General features: G+C 46.8%; 1 protein-coding gene and 1 non-coding gene across 2 annotated transcripts in view; one reads left to right on the top strand and one right to left on the bottom strand.

Moving 5' to 3' along the window:
- The window catches only part of LOC124612385 (centlein-like), a 569059-nt gene that overhangs the window by 265714 nt on the left and 283822 nt on the right, over positions 1 to 19523 (top strand). The gene's annotated exons all lie outside the window — the stretch shown is intronic.
- Trnat-ugu lies at positions 6344 to 6418 on the bottom strand. The gene has a single exon. It is a non-coding gene; the product is annotated as a tRNA-Thr (tRNA).

Below are 19523 nucleotides of genomic sequence, written 5' to 3'. Positions count from 1 at the left end.
GTGCGCCAGCGGGCAGAAGCTCGCCATGGCGAAAGCGGAGGCTGCGAGGAATAATAGCATGCGTGACACACGCGCCCGCGGAATCAGGTCGCTGGCTTCGATTTCCTTTGTCACGCTTTTTAAAAGAGGACACAGGACGCTCGCTCTGCTTCTCTTACGCAGCGACATCAGAGCGACAATGAGTGTCAGACGGCGAGGAAGCCACTACCGACATACAAAAGACATCAGTTACTTACCTTTCTTCGCTTTCTGTACATCTGCAGCATCCGTCTATTTGACTTTGTCAGTGTTTCATACGCCCAGTTAGGATGATTTCGGCCAGAAAAGTTACGCAACAAGAACACGTTATGTCTGCTTCGTCGACTCCTTAGTGTGCACATACGCCAATACCCCACATCAAAAATCTCGAACCTGTCATCGCATCACACTCGCAATGTCTGACTTAAGTAGTTTGTTAGCTGTGCTCGTTTATAAACACCATTTCTGTATCGACGATCTGCAGCTTTACCCAACTACCACACCTGAAGATATCAGTAGTAACATCGACCATATGAATGACGATCTGCTTCAGTGTTCAGATGGGCGAAAATCTGGGAGTTACACTAAATGCCAAGTCCCAAATACTTTCACTATCTCGTTATAAATTAATTATCTCTGAACTCTATGAACAATTGCCTCCAACTCTCCTCGAAGGTATCCCAATATCGTATAACAATACAGTGAAGGACTTGGGAATAACTTTGCACGAGTACCTCAACTGGACAGAAAATACTGCTTGGCACTCTGCACTCCAGAAGTTCCGGAACATATTTCCACATGAATGTGAATTCACTCATTCTTCCGAATCTCCACTATTGCGCTGTAATCTAACTTGCCACAAGTAATGACCGTGAAAACGCATCATGCTGCTTTGTTTTCGTTACATCTCTCTTTGACACTGTCATTGATCCATATGCCCAGTTAGGACAGCTGCAGCTAACAAACGATGCAACTGCTGTAGACTTAGCCTACTTCATCGGCTTCTCAGAGCTCCTATACCAAAGTAGACATTAAGTACCAGTCATCCCATCACAATCGCAACACAAGGTCTAATTTATCTAGTATCCTAGCTATAACCATCCCATAAAACAAAAACATCCGCTGACTGTCTGTTGCTGCTGCCCACCTCTGCAACAATGTACCCTGTACTCTGTGCGCATTTCAACATCGTGTAGCATTATTTAAAATGCTGAAGCACTTCCGTCAACTTCATACTTAACATATTTGACAAGTTTCCCTCTGTCAAAAAGTAAAGCAAATGCTCCCATCTTGTCCCAGTTACGTTTATTTCTCGTTTCTCAGTCATTCCCGTCACTTTCTTCCATCTCCCGATTTTGTCCTTCCTGTCTCTCCAAAAATGCCTTCTATACATAGCTTCGCACACTATCTTCTTCAACGTTTTGTTAAAGTGTAACATGTAATACTCCTCTTCAAAGTAACATAACATCCACAATTCCTGTTCGAAATAACAAATTTCTTTTCAGAACACAAGCGTGATACCTTTTCCAAAACCGACAAGACTCCTAAAGCAAACAGGGCTTCCCTTCTTTGTGTAAAACAAGTGAGCCTCCTCGTTTAGATCAGAGCTGGAGAGACTTCTTACATAAACAAAGGCTCACTTCTAGAAGAGCCGGAACTTCTCTCTTGCGACTACGAGGTTTCTCTTGTAAAACAAGCAAATTGAAACATCCCCTCAGAAAAATTAAGAATGACAGTGCTGGTAAACCTCTTACGTTATTTGGTTTTCAATCAGCTGAGCCAAACTGAACGTACTCAGACGTTTCTCTCTTTACTTATTCTGATCAATAGTAAACTGACACACAATGTTTTTTTTATTTCTTTTTTATTTTTTTTTTTTTTTTTTTTTTTTAGCGCAACGCAATCTGACTTTCAATAATCCCTACAAAAGAATGGCCCTGACTAATAATAACTTATACCTTTCATGAATCACTTACCTCACAAAAAATCTTCGTTACTCAAACTACTGCAATACAGCGTGCGCCAAGACTGCCAGCTAAATAAAAGATTCTAACTACTGAAGGCACTAACTACTGATAGGCATAGTTAGCAAATAAAAGATTTTGATAGTGAACAAACAATGTATTTACCTTAATAGTGTTCAGAAGTCATTATATATATATATATATCAGCTGAGGACATCGAGTCTTACAAATTTCCTTTTTCTGACGGACTCACGTCCAGATCATCCGCTCTCAAAACTCTTGTCATCTCTCTCTCTCCCCACGTCCACCACTGCTGGCGGCTCACCTCCAACTGCACAACGCTACGCACTGCTCACATCCAACTGCCCAATACTACAATAGCGAATATTCCAACCATCCACAGATTGCACACAGCACAGCCAGTGATTTTCATACAGACCGCTACGTGGCGTTACCAACATAAAAACCTAAACAGCCTACTTACAAAATATTCTCTTAAGATGACAAACGAACTAACGATCTTCTCTTCGAAAGAAGACATTTCTCCTTATTATAAAACAAACAAGCCACCTCCTTTAAAATCAAGAAGGCTAGTTCTAAATCAGAGAAGGCTTTTCTTCTGAGACAAATAAGGCCCATCCTCTAGAGCAATCAAGACTTTGTCAACGACCGTGCCGAAGTGGATACACCGGTTCCCGCCAGATAACAGAAGTTGAGCAACGTCGAGTGTGGCCAGTAGTTGCGTGGGTGACTTCCGGGTATGTTGACTATCTTCCCTTTGCCTTTACGGCAGAAGACAGGAGGCGTAGTCTTTGCGCCAATATCCTGGATTCAGTTTCGCCGTGTCTCATGAAGTAAGGCATGTGACACGGCTGACGGTGATCGATCCGTCGGATGCGGACGTTAAGCTCGGTGGCCACTTTAAATGCTATTCGAGAGGAGCAGGCTATGTGCCGGCACCAGATTTCGCCCTCTCCTTTCTCTCAACATCTCCAATAAGAACGTGATACCACACATACACACACGCACACTTCAGTCAGCTGCACTTACAGATAGACAGACAGCTCTCACACTTCGCGAAGGAGAATGCCTGCAAACGAGGAGGATAGGGAAAATATTTTCAATTAGGCTACTGAACCTGCCCTTCAGGATTTCTGAGCAGTTCACGCCATAAGACTTATCTTTACTTTATTACTTCTCTTTTAAAACTACGACGCAGATCGTTTAACCCCTTCGGACCTGAATTTTTTTGTGGAAGAATGAATTTTTTATGCGGTAATGCTTTTAGGTAATTTTTTAATGATTTTAGATGCAAGATTTATACAAATATATGTACCCATTCTCAAATCATACTTGGCTTCATATTATGGACTAAAATAACTAATAACGAAATATTCTCTATTGTAATAAATAGTAAATCTTCATTCAATAATTACCATACAAAATAACAGTAACAGTGTTCAATTATACGGTGGAATATGGCGAACCAACCAAGCCGTGTATTCTGATGGTGCACGAGCTGCTGCGCACTGCTATGTTGACTTGCTGATATTTTCGTAGTGATGCCCACCGTTTGGCAACACTTGCGCACGCTAAAAATATTGAGCATTCACAAATGTGTACTTCAGGTTTCCATTGAAAAAAAAAACTTCTGTTGTAACTAACAGGCAGTAAAAGAAGTACACAGCTGTACTCAGAGGGTATGAAACGCTTAAAACAAACAGGATCTCTCTTGTAACTTTAAAACTAAAATATCCTTCTCGTACAGATCGTGGGGAAATTTACTGCGTGACTTCACTCTAATGCGCTGCCGTCTTTCACTTCTTTCGAATAGTGTTAACATAATTGTGTCCCGTATAATTTGTTATTGTGACCGTACAGGGTTTTATGAAAGTATTTTGAGCTCCACTGTCAATCAGTATTAGTAATCTTCGAGACTGATTCGTGTTTTCTTAATAACCGAGGCAAAGAAACGCGCTGTTTTCCGATTTTGGGTAAAAGGACTTGTACGGGAATATACTTTTTACTGGAGTGTATGTTGATGGCGAAAATCTCGATATGACTGCAAGATTTTGCCTCTACCACTGCCAAATTTCAGCTTTTTCACAGTGTGTTAGATGGTGATTTATCGCATCCTGTATATTACTGCTAGTATACAAAAAATGGTTCAAAATGCTCTAAGCACGATGGGACTTAACATCTGAAGTCATCAGTCCCCTAGACTTAGAACTACTTAAACCTAACTAACCTAAGGACATCACACACATCCATGCACGAGGCAGGATTTGAACCTGCGACCGTAACAGCAGCGCAGTTCCGGACTGAAGCGCCTAGAACCGCTCTGCCACAACGGCCGGCGCTAGTATACAGTGAGCCTTCGAGCGACACTTTTAATCTGCTGGTGGTTCTATTAAAACTGAATAGTGCCAGAAAGCCTGGAAGAGAAATGCGAGGTTGCAGACGCATGTATGACAATGGAACAACAGATGCAGCATATAGAAAAACTGAAGAGACTTTTGGGGAAAAGAGAAGTACCTATATGAATATGGCAAGCATGTTCAAAGCAAACCACGGAAAGCTGAAACTGGAAAGGAATAATAGAGGGTCTATATAAGAGACACAAACTTCAGAACAGTATGATATAAAGAGAAGAGGAATTAGGTGAAGAAGAGATGGGAGACATGATACTGTGAATGGAATTTGACAGATCTGTGGACGACCTAAGTCGAAATAAGTCCTCTGTAGTACACAGTATTGCGGAGCAAAATAACTGATGATGGTGGAAGTAGAGAGGATATAAGGAAAGCATTTCTAAAAAGAAACGTGAGAAGTTCATGCTTTGAGGAGCGATAGTAATGGCGATTCTGAACAATAACCTTCAAGTGAACGTATATCCTTTCTTCCAGGAGTGCTAGTTCTGTAAGGTTCGCAGAAGAGCTTCTGTGAAGTTTGGAAGGTAGGAGACGAGGTACTGGCGGAATTGAAGCTGTGAGGACGGGGCGAGAGTCGTGCTTGGGTAGCTCAGTTGGTAGGGCATTTGCCCGCGAAAGGCAAAGGTCCCGAGTTCGAGTCTCGGTCCGGCACACAGTTTTAATGTGCCACAAAGTATCAGCGCACAGTCCGCTGCAGAGTGAAAATCTGATTCTAAATTATGAGATATGAGATCGACTCATAGCACAACCCTGACGCATGAAGGGATCGTCTTTATGGTAATAGGGGAAGAAAATGCTCAGATGTGTGTGAAATCTTATGGGACTTAACTGCTAAGGTCACCAGTCCCTAAGCTTACATACTACTTAACCTAAATTATCCTAAGGACAAACACACAAACCCATGCCCTAGGGAGGACTCGAACCTCCGCCGGGACCAGCCACACAGTCCATGACTGCAGCGCCTCACACCGCTCGGTTAATCCCGCGCGGTCAATACGGGAAGTGTGGAAGGAAAAAATTGTAGAACAATACCAGTGCTCGAATACGGTAAGCAGGTTCAAATGAATGTAGGTTGCAACAACTGTGCAGAGATGAAAAGGTTTGTACAGGTGGGGAAACCAGTCTTCGGACAGAAGACCACAACAGTGTCAGAATATTCTGCGTGTTAACTGCAGTGAAGTCAAACTCAGATCTAATTTGGGTGGCTGAGGATAGCCAAAACTGGGAAATGGACACGGCGAGTGTGGACGGAGAGCCAGCTGACACGGTGGCCCAGAGAGCGGAGCGGGCGGCGGTCGGTGCCAAGCGCGGCGCGGCAGCCGCTTTCACTGGCTGCGAGTGGAGCATACGCATACGCAGATGCGCTGTGCGTGCGTGCGTGCGTGAAGGCGCGTGCGGGATCGCTTGGCCGCGCGCGCGAGATCAATGGCAGTAGCGCCAACAGGGTCAGCGGAACGCCAGCGGCGGGCTGGTGCATTGCGGGCGGCGTCCGCGCAGCGCCAGGGGCGTGGTCGCCGCCGACACCTGGCGCTTCCCGCTGCCATTTCCAGGCCATTACCGGATTGCACGGGCAAACACGCCGCGCCCAGGGGCGGCCAGCCCGCTCCCTCTGTGGCGAGGCTCGTGGCTCGCGTCACCGTGCGAGCTTTTCCGAACTCTCAAACATGTATGCTTCGACTCTTCTTCTGCTTGTTCTGTATATGTAGATGAATAACACGAATATACGGGTACGCGTTTCTGAAAATACACTGATCAACCAGAACTATTACGACCATCTACGAAACAGCCGGTTTGCCCACCCTTGTCACGGATAACAGCGGCGACGCATCGTGGCATCGAAGCAAAGAAGTCTTGAAATTACAATGAAATCAATACCATTAGCTGCTGATGGGCGTTGATATACATCAACGGGGACAGTTTGAAAATGTGTGCCCCGACCGGGACTCGAACCCGGGATCTCCTGCTTACATGGCAGACGCTCTATCCATCTGAGCCACTGAGGGCACAAAGGATAGTGCGACTGCAGGGATTTATCGCCGGCAAGCTGTCTGTGAGAGCCACATTCTCAACTTATAGTCCACACACTACATTCGTAGTGCCCCTGCCATTACACCCATTGTATTGTATTGTATTGTATTGTATGTTAACCGGGGACCTAGAAACGACGGAGAGGCTCCATTCCCGCCGCAGCCGCAGTGGTCCACAACCCCACGACGACTACCGCAGTGCACTTCACCCCTCCTCAGCCGCACACCGAACCCAGGGTTATTGTCCGGTTCGGCCACCGGTGGACACCCCCACCGGGAACGTCTCACACCAGACGAATGTAACCCCTATGTTTGCGTGGTAGAGTAATGGTGGCGTACGCGTACGTGGAGAACTTGTTTGCGCAGCTATCGCCGACATAGTGTAACTGAGGCGGAATAAGGGAACCAGCCCGCATTCGCCGAGGCAGATGGAAATCCGCCTAAAAACCATCCACAGACTGGCTGGTTCACGGGACCTCGACACAAGACCGCCGGGCGGATTCGTGCCGGGGACCAGGCGCTCCTTCCCGGCCGGAAAGCCGTGCGTTAGACCGCACGGCCAACCAGGAGGGCATTATACCCATTACTCGCGGCAGACAATCCACCGAGTCCCGTAAGAGTTCAGGCAAATAGTGAGCATCCACACTGAAGAAGGTCATCAGCCGGTTAGCCTTAAACGATATGAAGATGGCATCTGTTCTTTCGGACATGTCCGAAAGAACAGATGCTATCTTCATATCAAAGAAGTCTTGGTCGCTGAAGATACCTGGCACCACACCTGCTCACACAAGCCACATAATTCCTGTAAATTTCGCGGAGGTGGGCGATGAACTCAGACGTCACTTTCAATCGCATCCCATATGTGTTCGATCAGTTTCAGATCTGGTGAGTTGGTGGCCAGCGCATTAACTGGAACTTGCGTCTTCCTCAAATTGCTGCATCACACTCCTGGCCTTGTGACATGGCGCATAATCTCGTTGAAAAATGCCACTGCCGGCGGACAACACGATCGTGTTGAAGGGGTGTACGTGGTCTGCAACCAGTGCACAATACTCATTGGCAGTCATAGTGCCTTACACGAGCTCCACAGGACGGCCACGTGAATGTTCCCCAGAGCACAGTGGAGCCTGTGTCAATTAGTCTCCGTCCCGTAGTTCAGGCATCAAGGAGCTGTTTCCCTGGAAGATGACGGATTCGCGCCCTCCCATCCGCATGATGAAGAAGGTATAGGGATTCATCAGATCATACAATGCTGTGCCACTGCGCCAACGTCCGGTGCAGATGGTCACGTGTCCTTTTCAGTCGTAGTTGCCGATGTCATGGTGTAAACATTAGAACATGCATGGGTCGTCGGCTATGGCGGCCCATCGTTAGGAGAATTCGGTACATTGTGTGTTCGGACACACTTGTACTCTGTCCAGCATTAAAGTCAGAAGTTACTTCCGCCACAGTTCGCCGCTTGTCCTGTTTTACCAGCTTGCGTAGCCTACGACGTCCGAAGTCTGTAATGAGGGGTGGCCGCTCAACCCCACGACGTCTGAATGCTGTTTCACCTTTTGTTTAAGACACTCACCACAGCACTCCTTAAACACCCGACAAGTCGTGCAGTTTCCGAAATGCTCGTGTCGAGCCTCCGGGCCATCACAATCTGCTCTCTGTCAAGCACAGATAGATAACGCACCTTCCCCGTTCTACATGCGGACAGCACTCTCACTGACGCTACATGCACCGTGCGTGTGTCTGACTTGCAGTCATTCCTCGCCAGGTGATGCAGCTATCACCTGGACAGGTTTATATCGATAGCAAGTCGCTGGTCATAATGTTGTGGCTGATTAGTGTACGTAACAGCATCATCCGGAAGTTTAGTGGCGAAACACGGGGAGCTTCGGCAAACACATTCCGACATTAGTACTAGCAGAGAAACCCTTGAGTGCGAGTTAGGAAGAGGCCAATTATGTTTACGACATTCATCGCTCCACGTATTGTCTACCATATAGTCACAATATTGGCTGTTAATGGCAACAGGGTATGGGATTGAAGGTATCTAATAGTGAGCACAGCATGAGGCTACGGAGCGTAGTTGAGTAACTGCTGTAGTGCAAGTGGTGTAAAGCAGAGCAAAGGCAACGATAAACAAAGCAAACACTTCATTATATCTACCGGAACGGTTTCCGAAGCTCACGTTTCGTGAGAAAGAAACAAGCAGTTTCGCAGAGTGAGAAAGAAGTGGCAGATGAAATGTAAGCGTTACTTCAAGATGAGTCAGTGGAATGTGTATACGCCCGACTGTGCGGCAACAATGTATATGAGGAGTACCATGATGACAATACATGGTTGACAAGGTGTCCACTTTTTTTTTTTCATTTATTGAATTGCAATTCCCCCCGAAGGGGGCGGGCTGGCAGCAGCTTAGTACGCCGCTCTTCAGCCGACAGATTTTGTGACAAAGAGCAAGAGAACAAATAATAAAAAAAAACAGGCGATAAAATCGGAGACTTAGAGAGTAACAAGGCGAAAAGAAATCGTGGAACTTAAAACAACAACACAGGGATGATGACGCTAATAAAAATACATACGAAGTAGACAGGGAAAACAATAGACAATTAAAAAACACGGCGACAGTCTGGATTCTGTTCGCAAAGGAAATAAAATTCACACCGAGCGACAGCATGGTTTCTGTTCGCAACACGAGAAAGACAAACAACACTGAATAGTCACTGGAACACTGCACTAAAAAGTTGGCAAATGTGACCACAGTCGAGAGCAGGTGGGGGGAAACTGGACAGAAGATGGGAAAACGAAAAAGGGGGGGAAAGGAGAGTAAAAGCGAAGGGGGGAGCCGGGAAAGGAGCTGAAGGAGGATGAGGACCCATAAGAGGGGTGGGGGGCAGACGCGACAGGGAGTGGGGTAGGCAGAGGAGGGGAATACAAAAGGACTGGGGGGGAGAAGGGAGGTAGGGAGAGGTTTAGTGGGGAGAAAAACAGGACAGAAGGGGGGGGGGGAGAGGGAGCCCAGGGAAAGGACAGAGGAAAGGAGGGGGATGGAGGATCAGAGTTGATAGGAAGGATAAATGGAGGGAGAGAGGGCATCATCCGGGAGTGGGAGGTGACGGAAGCCACCTTGGGAAAGGAGATGGAGGGTGTAGAGATGGAGGGTAGGGGGGACACAACGGTGAAGACGTGGCAGGGGGCGGGGACGGGAGAGGAGACAAGCAACCAGGGGGTGAGGGGGTTCAAGACGGCGGAAGGTGTAGAGGATGCGGATATGTTCGAGGAATAGGAGCAGATGGGGGAAAGGAATGAGATCATAGAGGATCCGTGTGGGGGACGAGAGGCGGATACGGAAGGCGAGGCGGAGTGCATGACGCTCAAGGATCTGGAGGGACTGATAGAATTTGGGGGGGGCAGATATCCAGGCAGGACTGGCATAACAGAGGATGGGACGGATGAAGGATTTGTAGGTGTGGAGGATGGTAGAGGGGTGCAACCCCCATGTCCGGCCAGAGAGGAGTTTGAGGAGTCGGAGGCGATTGTGGGCTTTGGATTGGATGAAGCGGAGATGAGGTATCCAGGTGAGGTGACGGTCAATGGTGAGGCCAAGGTAGGTGAGGGTGGGGGTGAGGCGAACAGGACGTGCGCAGACAGTAAGGGAGAAATCCAGGAGGCGGAAGGAGCGAGTGGTACGACCTACGATGATTGCCTGGGTCTTGGAAGGATTGAGTTTCAGGAGCCATTGGTTACACCATGCAGCAAAAAGGTCAAGGTGATTCTGGAGAAGGCGTTGGGACCGTTGGAGGGTAGGAGCGAGGGCGAGGAATGCGGTGTCATTAGCATATTGCAAGAGGTGTACTGGAGGGGGGGGGGGGTTGGGGCATATCTGCCGTGTACAGGAGGTAGAGGAGAGGGGAGAGGACAGAGCCCTGGGGCACACCGGCAGAGGGGTAGAAGGTGTGGGAATTGGCATGATGGACGGTAACATAGGAGGGGCGGTGGGAGAGGAAGGAGGCCACCAGACGGATGTAGTTGATAGGAAGGGCGTAGGTTTGGAGTTTAAACAGGAGACCGGGATGCCAGACACGGTCGTAGGCCTTTTCGAGGTCAAGTGAGACAAAAATGGCGGAGCGACGGGAGTTAAGCTGGAGGGAGAGGAGATGAGTGAGGCAGAGGAGTTGGTCATCAGCAGAGAAGGAGGGTCGAAAGCCACATTGGGTGTTTGGGAGGAGGTGGTTTTGGTGGAGGTGGAGATGGATGCGCCGGGAAAGGATGGATTCCAAGAGCTTGCTGAACACCGATGTGAGACAGATAGGAGGTGTCCACTTTGTAGTTCATCATTCTTGTAGGACAGGGAGCCGCAAATCTCGTTTCCAGCGAATTGTAGTAAAGGAAAATCGTTGTACAAGGAGCGCTTACTAAACGTAATTACGTACAGGGCTATTACAAATGATTGAAGCGATTTCATAAATTCACTGTAGCTCCATTCATTGACATATGGTCACGACACACTACAGATACGTAGAAAAACTCATAAAGTTTTGTTCGGCTGAAGCAGCACTTCAGGTTTCTGCCGCCAGAGCGCTCGAGAGCGCAGTGAGACAAAATGGCGACAGGAGCCGAGAAAGCGTATGTCGTGCTTGAAATGCACTCACATCAGTCAGTCATAACAGTGTAACAACACTTCAGGACGAAGTTCAACAAAGATCCACCAACTGCTAACTCCATTCGGCGATGGTATGCGCAGTTTAAAGCTTCTGGATGCCTCTGTAAGTGGAAATCAACGTGTCGGCCTGCAGTGAGCGAAGAAACGGTTGAACGCGTGCGGGCTAGTTCCACGCGTAGCCCGCGGAAGTCGACGAATAAAGCAAGCAGGGAGCTAAACGTACCACAGCCGACGGTTTGGAAAATCTTACGGAAAAGGCTAAAGCAGAAGCCTTACCGTTTACAATTGCTACAAGCCCTGACACCCGATGACAAAGTCAAACGCTTTGAATTTTCGGCGCGGTTGCAACAGCTCATGGAAGAGGATGCGTTCAGTGCGAAACTTGTTTTCAGTGATGAAGCAACATTTTTTCTTAATGGCGAAGTGAACAGACACAATGTGCGAATCTGGGCGGTAGAGAATCCTCACGCATTCGTGCAGCAAATTCGCAATTCACCAAAAGTTAACGTGTTTTGTGCAATATCACGGTTTAAAGTTTACAGCCCCTTTTTCCTCTGCGAAAAAAACGTTACAGGACACGTGTATCTGGACATGCTGGAATATTGGCTCGTGCCACAACTGGAGACCGACAGCGCCGACTTCAACAGTATGGTGCTCCACCGCACTTCCATCATGATGTTCGGCATTTCTTAAACAGGAGATTGGAAAAACGATGGATCGGTCGTGGTGGAGATCATGATCAGCAATTCATGTCATGGCATCCACGCTCTCCCGACTTAACCCCATGTGATTTCTTTCTGTGGGGTTATGTGAAAGATTCAGTGTTTAAACCTCCTCTACCAAGAAACGTGCCAGAACTGCGAGCTCGCATCAACGATGCTTTCGAACTCATTGATGGGGACATGCTGCGCCGAGTGTGGGAGGAACTTGATTATCGGCTTGATGTCTGCCGAATCACTAAAGGGGCACATATCGAACATTTGTGAATGCCTAAAAAAACTTTTTGAGTTTTTGTATGTGTGTGCAAAGCATTGTGAAAATATCTCAAATAATAAAGTTATTGTAGAGCTGTGAAATCGCTTCAATCATTTGTAATAACCCTGTACATGGAAAGTCGTCTGCAGCATAGTAAAAAAAGAAAGATTATGAACAGATTTCGAATAGGTTCACAGCAGTATGACCGCGTAGTGCGTAAGAAAAACTACGGATATTCAAGGGAGGACAAGGGTACTTGTTACAAAAACTGGTATTTGCGCGTTTCCAGGATGCTTGATACAATTCACAGGAAGTACCTGATTGTGACCTACAACGATATTGACATCAAATTGCGCGCGACATAAATTACAGCGGTTTCAAGAAAGCATGGTTGCATAACTTCAAACAGTGCTATAGAACTGGAAGACGTAAGGTGACGAAATTTCAAATAAAGTGTCAGCTTGTAGTCGGCCCCAAAATTTGTAGATGACATAGACTTATACCATTGTTCAATAAGGAACCGGAATTTGAAAAAGAAATGGTTTTGAAAGGAACCGTGGAAATTAGAGGTAACAAGAGAGTTGTACCAAGATCGGCTAACATCAAATGCCTTAATACATTCAAATGCAATTATGCTGACTGTTAATCTGGATAGTAAATTGGCTGGAAAGTTATTTATTGAGCTGCGAGAAGTTGGAGGTGCTCTGCCCTTACCATTCTTTCTAGTGTCCGAGATCTTGCAAGAGTAGTAGGAAATATGTACGTCACAGCAAGCAAGAGTGGGAAAATGCGGGTAAGATAACTACAACTACGGTATGAGCAATGTTTTTGGCCAATAACTGGTCAAAATACCTTGCTTTTGCTTGATTCCTGGTCTACGTATAAAAATGATATTCCTTTAGAGCAAACTATCCCTCCTGAAAAGAATGTGACATTGCTGTTCATATCGCCTGAAACCACTGAACAAATTCAGCCTCTGGATGTCTGTTTTTTCCGTGTCTATAAAGCATATTATCGCACTATCTGCAGCTACCACTTAAAGGATGGCCAGTTTCACGATAAGCTTCACAACTGACTGTTTCGCATCCGGTTGCATGCCATGACATTCCATCAGTTGTCATCACCCCGTTACACCAGTATGATTCTGTATGGTTTTTTAAGAGTGGATACCTAGCTGAACGTCCAGTTAATTTTCTGTTGTGATTCTAGTCTGATATAAAATTTTAAATCAGCTGTTTAACTGACGGTTAATTTGCAAGGCTTCGCGTTGTCGCGACAAGTATTCTCTGCATGCAGCCACCAACATTCTTCGCAACTATAGAATAGCGCTATGGATCGCGATGGGAAGATGAGAAAAAAATGAAGGTTCGTTCGGAAGAATAGAGACAATCGTTTTCCCTAGCTCCATTTGCCAGTGGAACAGGAAAGTAAAGGAGTAGCAGAGGTACAACTGACCCATCACCACGCAGTGTTTGGTGGCTTGGGTAGTATGTATGTAAATGTACACTACTGGCCATTAAAATTGCTACACCAAGAAGAAATGCAGATGATAAACGGGTATTCATTGGACAAATATATTATACTAGAACTGACATGTGATTACATTTTCACGCAATTTGGGTGCATAGATCCTAAGAAATCAGTACCCAGAACAACCACCTCTGCCCGTAATAACGGCCTTGATAAGCCTGGGCATTGAGTCAAACAGAGCTTCGATAGCGTGTACAGGTACAGCTGCCCATGCAGCTTCAACACGATACCACAGTTCATCAAGAGCAGTGACTGGCGTATTGTGACGAGCCAGTTGCTCGGCCACCATTGACCAGACGTTTTCAATTGGTGAGAGATCTGGAGAATGTGCTGGCCAGGGCAGCAGTCCAACATTTTCTGTATCCAGAAATGCCCGTAAGGGACCTGCAACATGCGGTCGTGCATTATCCTGCTGAAATGTAGGGTTTCGCAGGGATCGAATGAAGGATAGAGCCACAGGTCGTAACACATCTGAAATGTAACGTCCACTGTTCGAAGTGCCGTCAATGCGAACGACGAGGTGACCGAGACGTGTAACCAATGGCACCCCATACCATCACGCCAGGTGATACACCAGTATGGCGATGACGAATACACGCTTCCAATGTGCGTTCACCGCGATGTCGCCAAACACGGATGCGACCATCATGATGCTGTAAACAGAACCTGGATTCATCCGAAAAAAATGACATTTTGCCATTCGTGCACCCAGGTTTGTCGTTGAGTACACCATCGCAGGCGCTCCTGTCTTTGATGCAGCGTCAAGGGTAACCGCAGCCATGGTCTCCGAGCTGATAGTCCATGCTGTTGCAAACGTCGTCGAACTGTTCGTGCAGATGATTATTGTTTTGCAAACGTCCCCATCTGTTGACTCAGGGATGGAGACGTGGCTGCGCGATCCGTTACAGCCATGCGGATAAGATGCCTGTCATCTCGACTGCTAGTGATACGAGGCCGTTGGGATCCAGCGCGGAGTTCCGTATTACCCTTCTGAACCCACCGATTCCATATTTCGCTAACAGTAAATGGATCTCGACCAACGCGAGCAGCAATGTCGCGATACGATAAACCGCAATCGCGATAGGCTACAATCCGTCCTTTATCAAAGTCGGAAACGTGATGGTACGCATTTCTCCTCCTTACACGAGGCATCACAACAACATTTCACCAGGCAACGCCGGTCAACTGCTGTTTGTGTATGAGAAATCGGTTGGAAGCTTTCCTCATGTCATCACGTTGTAGGTGTCGCCACCCGCACCAACCTTGTGGGAATGCTCTGAAAGGCTAATCATTTGCATATCACTGCATCTTCTTCCCGTCAATTAAATTACGCGTCTGTAGCACGTCATCTTCGTGGTGTAGCAATTTTAATGGCCAGTAGTGTAGGTATATTGAGGGAAAAGAGGTAGCCTGAGGAGTTCTGTGGAACAAAGGTGTTCAGTTTGGCTATTTTTATTCTGACACTGTAACTATTACCGCGAAACTTCAGGTATGAGGAAGCTGCAAGCAAAGTACCACCGTTATGTAGGTTATGTAGAGACTTTTGGCTGTGTCCTTCTACCTGCTCAGTGGACAGATGAGGACGGTGCGTGAGTTCAGATTGCTGTAGGGCTCGTATCATGTGTGGGGAAACCGTGGTGGCTACTTAATTTCGGATCGCGTGAAAAATCGGGGCTGCTGATCGTTATCATACCTGTTTCAGAAGCAGATGAGACCTGGAAGCTGATTGTGGTCAGCTGGGTAACCATCTCCCCTTCGACAGGTGTGTAATGGCGTCGTATAGAGGAACCGCGGCCATCGCTCACCCCCTGCGCCGCGCGGAGGCGACTGCGTACATCCTTAGCCCAGGTTACTACACGCACACTGCAGCAGTTGAGATAAATGGTAAAAGTAGGCAATTGACAGCAATACATTGATAAAATAGCCACAGAGAAATATCGTTCTACTTCTATGTGGCTAACTGCTCCAGTACCTACAAATACAGTACACCAACGAAAAGACTCACCGTGCTGTAGAGTGGATCGGCGGACAGAAGACGTGATATAGTAGATGGCTGCAGAGGGGTGTTGCTCGGTTTCCCAAAGAGGAGACGCGGGGACACGTGAGTTACGAGGGGACGGAGCGGCCACGCCCTGCCCTGGCTGAGGGGTGGACAGCGCCAGCGCCGAACTGCTGGCACTCCCGTAAGCACTCGGACAGCGACACCTTTCTACTGAAACCTTCTAGAAAATTCTACATCTCGTATCCTCTGGTATTTTACCTGACGAGTCAGTCACAAAATAACGGAATTTTGTCAAAGCGCAAATGCAGCGAGATAGCTTTGTGCAAGTAAATTTAAAACATCTATGTGCGAGGCACATACTGAAAGACGAGACACACGCACATACACACATACACACACACACACACACACACACACACACACACACACACACACACACACAAACAAACACAGCACGCACACCGTAAACTCTAGTGTCACCACGCAACCAAAGATGATCTACGCCAGAAGTAGAGAAGGAAGTTTGTTAAAATTCTGCTTTCAGTCTTGTTCTCTTCCCAGTCAAGCAACAGTGTCAGAGTTAACGAGACCCAGTTGTAATTAAAACATTTACTATCGATAACGTCTGACGTTGGTCATTGTGGTGATGCTAGCGTTCGTTTTGTGTTTGTGTGTGTGTGTGTGTGTGTGTGTGTGTGTGTTATCCTCCAGCATGTGCCCCGCATACAGAGGTTTTAAATTTTCTTGTACTGCACTTGCCGGTTGCATTTGATACTTCAAAATACACCTGCTAAAATATCAGCGGTTACCGAAGAAGTCACGCAAATGCCTTCCCGTCGGCTTTTGCGTATCATGTTGGCTGTGCATTAGTATACACTGATGACAAACTTAATTAGAGAGACCTAATTAGTAACTGGATAAAAGCTATAAACGGGAAGCATATGAAATGATGCAGCAAACAACCACTGTGCAGAAAATCAAGACTGTGGGCTCGACATGTGGCTCACATTTCTTAACACTGTATGGGAAGAGCAGCGCTAGAGGTATGACGTGATGGAAAACGTCGGCTTATCAGATACGGGAAGCGATGGGTAGACCAGTTTACAAAAGACCTACGACGTCTGGGGGTTGAATGAAACTGGATGGAAACAACTCAAGAGCGCACTCTCGGCATTCAGGTCCTGAAGTCGGTACCTCGTCTTCAAGGCAGAGAAAATTCGGTTAAGACGACTTAAAAGGTCGATACGAATGAGGAGGGACGAGGAATGAAGGATAAGAACCAACAACAAATGGAAAGAGCATAGAGCGATACATCCTGTGATTGCAACAACTCATTGATGTGTGAAGAAATCGGCGTAAAGCTGATTTTGTATAACCATTGCACGTATGAAATTCAGTCGACCGGAAAAAAGGAAAAAAGCGCTTGCCTCGATGGGATTGATCGAAACCATCTTTGTACTTGTGGAGCAGAAGAAAGGGAAGAAGAAGACATGGACCATATAACATTATTGTGTCCCGAAAGACAAATGGGTCACTAAATCAGCTGAGTGCCATGGAGCGCAAGTGCCCCGACTGTGGTACCTATCTTTTGGGAAGAATAGACGTTAATCGGCAACATGAAACCATATGGGAGAGCGACCATACCGAGTGGAGTAAAGCTGAAATGAAGAGTTGCATTGCCCACAGGACGAACCCCAGTTACTCAATATGTCAGAAGACAAACGATACACACTGTCGTGTTCTGAGAGGGAAATAGAAACATGCCTTACAGAAGACAGGGGATCTCACCTCACTCAACACACTCGACGAGAAAAAGTAGCGTGCGCTACTTGCAGTACTCCGACAGCGGCTTGGCAAAGCACTGAAAGTATTTCAAAGTACGGAATTCAGCGTAATTTTCGAGGAAGCAGGGTATAAATCAGTGGGAATGGATTCATGATAATGGAACTCTACTCCAGGGTAAGATCGCGTCAGAAAGTTCTATAATATAAGTTTGCTAACTATTCCTCAGAGTCTAACTCGTTAGCAGCAGTGGCATACTGAGGCTAACAACTGTTCTAAGTCTGAAACCGGGCTACGAGCGACACGGGGCCGGTGTCTCTTTGCTACTGCAGTCCGGTTCTCCCCTGGATCGTAGACGGACGTGTATTTATGTTATTCACAAAAGTCATACCATATGAAGAAGCCTCCTAGAACACCTTCTCGACATCTATTTGCGTTTGGAGTGGCTGGAATTACGTATTCAGCGCAAGCCTCCATTCTTTTGTGTGTACAAGCCGTGTTTGTCGCTCGGCGCCAGGGTGTTGGCAGCGTGTATATGCTTCTCCTACATGCAGCATGGGGATAACTTTTGAGTTTGATACTTTTTTAGTTTAACATGGAATCCCAACTACGTGTCGTTTCTGGTCACTCTTCAAGTTATTGAGGGCTGAATGGTAGGTAAAAGCAGACTGAAAAAGCAGTGGACCGCCGGTGATTTAATCGTGCGACTATTCGGTTTCCAGGTACGCGCTTTGCCGCAAACCACCACGTCCGACTCATTTGCTATAAAGAGATTTAAATATTGTACGTGGATAATGGACAGAAATCACTGTTGTTACTTATATGTATAAACTGTGATTGGCTGTATGAAACAAAAGTCAAATAAAGAAAACGTCCTCCACCCGCCCCCGCCTCCCCCTCCACCACCTCCGGACGCTTGTGATTATGAGGTACAGAGTTTGCATCACTTGGTCACTTGGCTTTCCTAGCAAGTAAGTGTCCTGTCCGTGCAGTTAAGGAAAGATCCTGTTAACTCACGTGTTGACTGTGTTTGGCATTCGAGCAGAGCTCACGATCTAGTCGGGACGGCTACACCTATTAGGGAGTAGCCTAACATGGACGAGAAGTCGATAGCTGCATTTCTACTGCTGTTTGTGCAACTGAGCTTTTTTGCTGTTGTTTTTAACTTAGTACCGACACGAAGTGCTCGGCTTCGAAAGGAAAGAGGGGACTGCGGTTGAGTCATTGAGCGGCCACAAGGACCCAGCGGGACGCCTGCTATGTATTCTAAAATGGCTCTGAGCACTATGGGACTTAACAGCTGAGGTCATCAGTCCCCTAGAACTTAGAACTACTTAAACCTAACTAACCTAAGGACATCACACACATCCATACCCGATGCAGGATTCGAACCTGCGACCGTAGCGGTAGCGCGGTTCCAGACTGTAGCGCCTAGAACCGCTCGGCCACCCCGGCCGGCTGCTATGTATTCTACCAGGTGTTTATAGCTAAAGTGTGGCTACTCGCGGAGGTATAGCGTGGTCTGTAGTTATCGTACTGGAGTGAAATTTGGTATATATGCTAATTAGATTATGCGGAACTGATTTATGCTGGAAAAATAGTTCCATTTGTGGCCACCAGGTGCAAATCTGGCGCTGATCACTCTTTGTACGGGAGTGAAATTTGGTATATATGCTAATGCGATAATGCGGAACTGATTTATGCTGGAAAAAATAGTTCCAGTTGTGGCCACCAGGTGCAAATCAGGCGCTGTTCACTCTTTGTATGAGAGTATGACATCCACGCTGACATTTGGCAAGCCATTACGTGAGTGAACAGTATGGCTATCGAGAAGAGAGACTGGTAGGGCAAATGTTTTATGTAAACGGCAGAAATTACAGTAGAGAACCGATGAATGGAAGGTCTGAGGACAGACCCGATGTCATTAAATGGTTTAAACAAGATGATAATGAAATTCCAAAACAGGGGCGACCTTGGTGTGGCACCCGGAAGAGGAAGGCGTCGTATCCCAGTGAAAGTTACTGACGATGTTCCTTCCTGTTGCTGTTAACTGACCATGCAACACGTATCACGGGTAGTGCTAGTGAGCACGCAGTGTCACGGAAAGTCTTGAGATCTATTTTACACTGGTGCCCG

Source organism: Schistocerca americana, chromosome 4 (genome assembly GCF_021461395.2).
Source record: "Schistocerca americana isolate TAMUIC-IGC-003095 chromosome 4, iqSchAmer2.1, whole genome shotgun sequence".
Taxonomy (NCBI): domain Eukaryota; kingdom Metazoa; phylum Arthropoda; class Insecta; order Orthoptera; family Acrididae; genus Schistocerca; species Schistocerca americana.
The sequence above is the reverse complement of the archived record's forward strand: the minus strand, read 5'-3'. Positions and strand labels throughout refer to the sequence as shown.